Genomic DNA, 8459 nt, shown 5'->3' on the forward strand with positions numbered 1-8459 from the left:
TTCCTAAAGGGGGGTCCTCACGTAAAGCAAAATCCTAGGAAAGGGTCCTTAATTTTTTGAGGACCCTCATGCTAGGATTTTGTCAACGAAAGAACTTTTCCAAGCAAAAAGCAGAAGACCCGCTACTTAGGATCTTGCTAAGCTTATCTTAACAACAAGAGACACGATACAAAATTCTTTCTAATTCCAATTTTTTGGGTCCTAATTATTGGTCCTGGATAATTACATGAACCTTATTAATAATTAAATTTGTTTCGGGCAAATGAATTTTCGATCTAGTTGAAATTTGTTAGTGAACGGGGAATTGACTTTTATGGTATATAATAAAAATTTGCCGGCAATTTTGGCAGCGTAGCTTAACTGTTGGCAGCAGTAAACTATTTCCTTAACTTGAGCTATCTTTTATGGTGAAAAGGCAGTAAATTGAAATTACTCTCCAAAAGCGGAGGCCGTGTCTAGGCAAAGTATACCAAATGATAAAGTTGCCAAATTTTGAAATACGAAGAATGAAATTAGAGGAAACTTGGTGTACTGAAGATATTGTTAATGTACCTTTATAACTAGGAGTGTTTCCAACCACAGAAAACAGCTTATTTTTTAAAATTCTGTAATGAAAGCTACTTCGTGTTTCTCGAGAGGGCAATGAAAAATTCAAAGGAAGAATTCGAGTTAACTTTCAAGGAACAGTTCTATTTGCATTTGGTGCATGCACTTGGTGCATTTGCACTTGGTGCATTTGCACTTGGTGCATTTCTACAAAACAACAACATAGTACTGTGAGCGATTTGAATTCAACAACATAGTACTCATAGATTTGAATTTTGCTACTTATGAAAAAGTTTTTAAATTTTTCGTTTGATTTCAACTCAAAATGGATTGATAAATACTTCGAGAAAAAAATTCGTCCATGATTGAACCAACTATCAAAAAATAAAAAAACTTCCTGTGGTTCGTTTGATTATTTACCACCGATAACTTAATGAGTCTAAGTTGTATTTGCAAGGTCAATTTGATTTCCACTGGCTTGAATTTCAATATGTTGGAAAGGTAGTGAAAAAAATAAACAATGAGATTGAAAAAAAAACAGAGTAACTCCTATTGATTTAAAAGCAATTCAGGAAGTTTTAACGTCTTCGAAACAAACTAATCCAGATAATTCTAACCGAAGAAACTATTTTCTAGCTGCATGTTCTCTGTTTTTTGTTAGTTCTGATAAACCTAACTACGACAGTTTAGTTATCTTGAGACCTTATGGTGTCTTGATTAGTGTTGATAAATCTTCCTTGGACAAACATTTTAAAAAATCCAAAATTTGACAATTGCACGCTAATTTGCACGATGCGGCCGGACTTATACTCGAGTTTTACCACGATGGTTTCGCGTACTGTATCATGTTGCCCTGGAACTGCAAAACAGCTTATTGGGACATTTGAGTGAAAAAGCTTTCTGCCTTCTGGTTAAGTTGAAAAACTAGAAGTTAATCATTTACTAGAAAACTAAGCGAGAGATCAGTTGCGCTTGACTAGGAAGGCTTTCGTTTGAAAAACGCCTTCGCAAGAAAAACGCTTTTCTGGTTAGAGAATTAGCAAAAACAACTTCAGACTACAGCGACTGACCTTTTTTGTTACTTCCAGTGAATTTCAATGTACTACCCAAGCTCGAACAAAAGGCTTACAACTGGTTAAAAATATATTTATACGGTCTCCCCTGGGAAAACGATGATTACCTTTACTTAAACTTAAAACAAATTCTTTGGAGTTTTGTGTTGAGAAATCATTGTGGCGTTTCTTACGCTAAAGGAAAAGAAAAAACAGATTTTTTGGCCAAGTACTTGGACCAAAAAATTGAAAACCTAGATGGTTTGAGCTGTCCTCGGGTTAAAAACATATATATTTCAAAAAATAACCAAGTTGGTATAGACATATACCTCATTACAAATCCAGGAATCATTGTGCTCTGAAGAAAAAAAAAGTTTTTTATGATTGGTTGAAAAATGAACAACAGCGAAGATCAGCGAAAGTGGAGGCATACCTATCAAAATCATTGTTTTTTGCGTAGATGATTCCAGAAGCTGATATTAAAATTTCCTTAGGATTTCAAGATTAGAGCTTATCAATTACAGCGGCCAAAATGTTCAGAAGAAAGCGAAAATAATATTTTCCGAAGAAGAGTTGTTTACATTAAAGAGATTTTTTCCAGTTGTTGATCAATTTGTATACCTCCAAAGATTCAAGTTTATCAAAAAATGTTAGCCAGCAAACGAGGAGTCTATCTTCCCGAACTAGTCATGGTACCCAAACGTCAGCCAGGAGTTCAGATGCATCTAAACAAAAGTGAATTGCCAGATGAAATTAAGACGATGGTGAAAGAGGATACTGTGAAGAAAAAAATGTACAACAAAAAGACTGCAAATATCCCAGCAAACTATATTCTAGAAATACATGACTTAAATGATAGAGATTTCACACGTTATGGAAACTTGTACTGTTCTCAATACTATTTTAAGTTTTTTACAAGCTTCATTTACAGTGAGAAAAAGTCTAACACAGTCTGTTGATTAAATCATTTCTCAAATGTCAGAAACAACAGCAGCAGTAGAGGAATCTGACGCAACAATAAAAACAGAGTTGTTTATAACAAGACAAACAGTGAAAAAGTCTTGGATTTTTTGTAACAATGTAACTTCGCCCAGGTCTGAAGTAGTTTTTGTTTCGCAAATGGTAGTATTTCTAACTTTAATAAATTTCTGCATTCTCAAATTTTCTTTCACTTAATTTAGTTGCGAAGAAACTTCGCTTTGGTTCTCGGTTTTATCAGGCTTGGTTGATTACGACAAACCCAAGGAAATGAATTAACGATTGATACTTCGACAATAGTATTCATGGCGATAGTGGGAGCCTCAGGACCCGGGAAAACTGAGTAATTTTGAAATTTTTGACGGGAAGTACTTTTTCACTTAAATTTGGAACCGTTCTATATCTCTCAAAAGAGATGCAGCCTGTATTCTTAAAAAAAAAGACTTCTCGCGAAGTAATTGTTAAGTTCATGATCTTCAACGGATTCGAATCCGTAAGAAATTTAGAAAAAGATCTTCTAGTTTTCGATGATTCATGTAAAGACATCTATAGGGACAATTATTTGTTAGATTAGCGATAGCGGGTAGATATAGAGGGACAGATGTAATATATGTAAAGCATAACTCGTTTCAACAAAATCGATGGTCGCGTACGATTGATTTGCACACTTCACACATCATTCTGTTCAAATCGCCTCGTGATGTTCAGCAACTAGATCTTTTAAGAAGGCAACTGAATGTATCAAAATTTTGAGAAGCTGTTATTAGCTACCAGAGGCTCTCTTGGACATTTTCAAATCGACTTGGACACTCGTACATGAGATTGTTTGAGATGTTGTTAAAATATCAAACGGCCTGTGCCATTAGCTTTTTATTTACCCTTGTCTAACGCAGAAAATACTCCAATCACAAACGAAAAAAAAACGTATCCATTCTGCGGCATATGATACTACTGAAACCTGACCAACAAGGACAGTTAAATAGAAAAACTTCAAATCGCGGAATCATAACACTGATTTGTGAAAGTTTGCTCAATGTAATCAATAAAAAGGTACCCGTTAAAATCGCAAATATCAATTGATTCGAGACAACATGAAAATATTTGATCACTCCAAAAACCAGTGTTGTCGAAAACGTGCGATTATTTTGAGTGAAAAAGGCTTCCATTTAGTACGACAAATACTTTTTTGTTACGAGTACCTCACAACTTAATTATGACTGCTGAAGAATTCATCCTAACTCGAAACACTTATGTGTTAAAGAGCAGCCACATGCTGCACGTGTTTTTTAAGATAAAAATATTGAAAAAAAACGCTTAACTATGCTACCTTAACCGGCTTAGAACCCAATTACCTCCTCAAACTGGTAAGACTACTACAACGAAGGAAACATTTACGGAAAATGCTGAGTGCCATCAAGAGCATCTTAAACTGTTAACGGACGATGAAGAAGAACCAGTCAAACGTGATAAAGAGGAAATATTAGAAAAAAACGATAAGCAGACCGAAAGTATTTTAGAACGGTTACAATTTTTAGAAAATAAAAAATATTTTAGAGAAAAAACCAAACTTGAAATCATAGAAAATTCAGACAAAGTAACCATAAACCGTGACAATGAGGTGATATTTGTAGATAAAGTACCAACAGGACTTAAAGCTGCAATATTTTTATACGACTTACAACAACCAACAAAAAAATTAAACATTCCGTCGTTCGTTAACACTTTAACTGCTACTAACAGAGGACCGATTGGGAGAAAATTATACAGGTCTGAACTAATTCGCGTTCTGGAGAAGAACAACCATGACTGAGGGCACTTACATCAGCCTTCTCACCCATAATGTTCCCCCTTCCTTAACAATTACCCTAGTTGTATCTGCATCAATGATTATTTTTAGGAATAACACTCTGGCCAACTTTAAAATCTCCTGAGTGAAGAAAAAAATTAGCAAGAAGAATGAAGAGAAGCAGTTACGGAAATTACCTTTCCTACTCAGATAAACAACGTAACTGACAACAGCATTAAGTACTAGAAGAGATCGATTTATAGCAAGCATGAAAACTTTTGGTCTAATATTTCTAATATTTCTGCGAACTTGCGCACAGAAACTGGAGGACTTGTTCTTTTCGCTGGAGGGGGAAAAGTTGTTCTGACTTTGAAATTTCAAAAGTTTACCAATTGTCAATATGGATTCATATTACCACAACCAAGCAAACCTACCCCATTTCTCGGGGCATTGCAGACAACGAGGCAGTGGTTTGGTGCATTAGCCTCGGGAATAGGATGAGTGGCATTTCCACTGGCTCGAAAATTTGTGATACTTGCAGCTAAGAAGATCGGAAAAGAACTACTTCATCTGGCAGCTCCAGAACTGATAGAAATTGCAAAAAAAGAAAAAGGCCTATACAGGCACTCAAAAGCACCGTTAGAAAAACAATCAAAAAACAAGTAGGAGGAGGAAGTAGACCTCAAAAAAATCATCCGAAAGGAACAACGGTGTTGAAACGAAAAACGAGACGCGTCATTTTTTGAAAACGAATTGCACAGAGAAGTCGCTCCGATTTCTTTACAAGAGTTAATTAAGATTTCTAATTTAGTCCCGACTGAAGCAACTCCTAGCTCGTTGGACTTTTTTGAGAAACCTTCCTTATTTGTCACTTTTGAAAATTCGTTCATCCGAAAAATTGGACCATCATACTCTCTTGATGGTCCTATGCTCGGGTTTGAAGTACTCGGCGACAGAAATAATTTCATGGATCTTCAACGTAATCGTTTGGAAATAGTTGCACGAATTGTTCGAAGCAATGGAACCGTGCTTCGAACGCATGCTACAGAGGCGTCAAACAGAGACACGCCATATTTCGTTAACAATCCTTTGTCTTCATTACTTACTGTCTCCAAATGGTGAGAAAACGTCAACTACCAACGCTAATTTTGCCCATGAAAGCTTTATTGAGACCGAGTTTTCATAGTTAATGATGCCAAGAAAACATGGTTGGCTTGTCAAGGTTATTATTATGAAGACAACCCAACAGCTTTTGACGGTAATGGAAGGATAGCTGAGGATGTTACGGAGCATAAAATTTCGTTGCGTCATCGAACGAGCTAAAGCTATTTGGTAAACCGGCGTGACAATTGGATTGTCTCTTAGACGTTCTCCTAACGATTTTGTTGTCATTTCTGAATATGCAGCTAAACACTATAAGGTTCAAATAATCTAAGCTAATCTCTATGTCTGAAAGATGACTGTGATTCTCTAATCAATATAAAAAGTTTTGTTGAAGAACCCGGCCAATTACAATTACATCGAAGTAGTACCAAAAACGTTTTTGCAACTGCAGGAGTACAAAGCTGGCGACAAGTGTTTGTTTTTGCAAAAAAACCTGTTCAAAGAATGATAGTAGCAAAGAGCATAAGCGAAGCATATTTGGGTACTAATAGGACAAAGCCTTTTCATAACCAGAAGTTTGAGTTGAATGATATCATTGTGTAAAAAAACGGTCTACCCAGTGCCGGAACTCCCATCTCAATATCAGAAATTATAAGAACTTTTTACAATACGGTTGAGGCTTTCGATTCTGTTTTGAACGCTAGTCATGGAATCAGTGTCGCTAATTATGATAATCAATATTTTATAGCTTTTGTTCTCACGTCTAATCAGGGGCTTCACACAATTTTATTCATCCTCTTTCGACCAATTGCACTATTTTGGTCGAACTCAAATTTGATGCAGGTCTCGTTAATAACGTCGACTTATTGTTTATGGGAGAGCGTGCATCAACAGTTTATGTGCGTTCAGATAGAAAAATTACCAAAAATACTCTTATGACCTAAGCTAGACATGGATAATCTTAAAATGACGGAAATTAATAACCGTTGTAAACATTTGAAATATCGCTTCAGCGGTATTTTTCCGGTAGATTTTCCATGCTCTTCAGTATTGTACAACGATAATACGTTCATGATTACAAATGTTTCACCATCATATCAACATGGAAACCATTGATGCTTTTTGCTCAAGCTGAACGACAGAAAATCTTCGCAGATCCTCTAGGTAAAAGATTATATGATTATCTCCTCGTGTACAAGAATATGCGACGTACAATTCACAAGGGAAATCAACTGCTGATGAAAAAATCAATACAATTAGCTGACTCAGTGTTATGCGGAGTTTTTTGTATTTATGTTGCTCATGTTATACTAACAAACAAATTTCCAAAAGGTTTCAAAACTAACGATGTTTATTCGATAAGATTTGCTAAACATAAGTTATTTTCAACTATTTTAATGATGATTTTGTGAAATTTTTAAATTCAATTTTTTAAAATTTTTTTCTTAATAACAACTGATTTTCTTTTTCCACAAGTTTATGTGAACCGCGAAATGGTTCATATCAAGTCCTTCGAAATATTAAGGCATGGTCATTTGGTTTAAGGCATGGCCTCCCGCTTGTATAATGACTTTTTTTAAAGTACAAGAGGGCACAAAAAAAAATTAAAACTTGAATTTCTTCTCAATGACAAAATTCACGAACAAAGTGCTTGAATCAATTTCCATTCAACCATACCCACTTAAAATTAGTAAAATGTTCAATTGTTACGTTAGTAATCTTGTCAGTTTGAATTAGAGCAGATTTAGTCCGCGAGCCGAAGCAAGCTTGAGGCAATCGTCTGCGAACTGGAACACCACTAACATATAGATTGTTGATGGAACTATAATTCACAGCTATTTTCAAGTTTTCCATCATAGGCCCAGACAGTTGATGGTTGGAGCGACCCAAAATTAAATATTTGAAAGTGGAGAGAAGGCGAAGGACAACGAAGGCTTTTTAAGTCAATTTGTTTAGTAAATTGGTAGACTCTTTCGTGAATTCGAGCTGCACATGATAATTTTCTTCGTTGTCAATCGAATGATAGCAAAAATCTAAGTTTTTCGAATGGAGGATACAGCAACATTTGCAATTGAAGTGACGCCAGAGACATAATTTTTGTAATTACATGTAATTTTTACGGAATTTTTGAAATTTCAGGGGATTGCTTATACATTGCTTCAACCATTCCTTTGTAGTTTCAATTAATTAACGGGTTACAAACGTTACAATACTCGACTGTTACGCAAAACTGATATCATCGTTTTCACTTAAACATTCCTCTTCTGAGCATGAATTTTTTTTAGATTTGTTTTACTTTTCTCTAAGTTTTCAGTAAAATCGCAACTTTTTCCTGTCGTCAGTTTTTTGATTTTTGTGTAATTGTCCGCCAAGGACTTGAACTCACCAGTTGTCAAACATTTTCGTTGTCGATACTTGAAAGTTCCTTTTTCGACTTTTGTAAATTTTTATTGTTATATAAGTAACGTTCTGTGCGGATGTTTTTGCACCGACTCTAACTAAACGTTAATCATTCGAAGATATATCCCACAAGTCATCGAAATAGTCAACATCCGTTTCAAGAGAAGCGTACATAAAATAAAGAGTATCAACCAACTGGCCCATAGTAGAAGTTTATGTGACAAATTTTTAGGCGCCTCAAGCCATAATGATAAAACTCAATCACCAAGGATATAATATTTTCAATTTTTTATACAGTAATTTAGTTGTTTTTATCTTCCGGGTATACCGAAAAAATCTTCTTTTGTTTTTTATGACGGTTAACTTAAAGACTGCTATCAATCATGGCAATGAAACTTAAACAGTATGACACAGAGTGACCGGCAAACTAACAAGAAAAATTGAACCTGAGTGCTTTCGCCCGTAGCCATTTTAATAAAGCTATCAAAGAATTCTAAAAATACGGGTTTTCACATGCAAACTTAACATAACCTTAAGCGTCATGCGTAAAAAAATAAATACAACTTGGTAGCCTCGGTCGAAATATCAATAGT

The sequence above is a fragment of the Symsagittifera roscoffensis genome, chromosome 4 (genome assembly GCF_963678635.1).
Source record: "Symsagittifera roscoffensis chromosome 4, txSymRosc1.1, whole genome shotgun sequence".
Classification (NCBI taxonomy): domain Eukaryota; kingdom Metazoa; phylum Xenacoelomorpha; order Acoela; family Convolutidae; genus Symsagittifera; species Symsagittifera roscoffensis.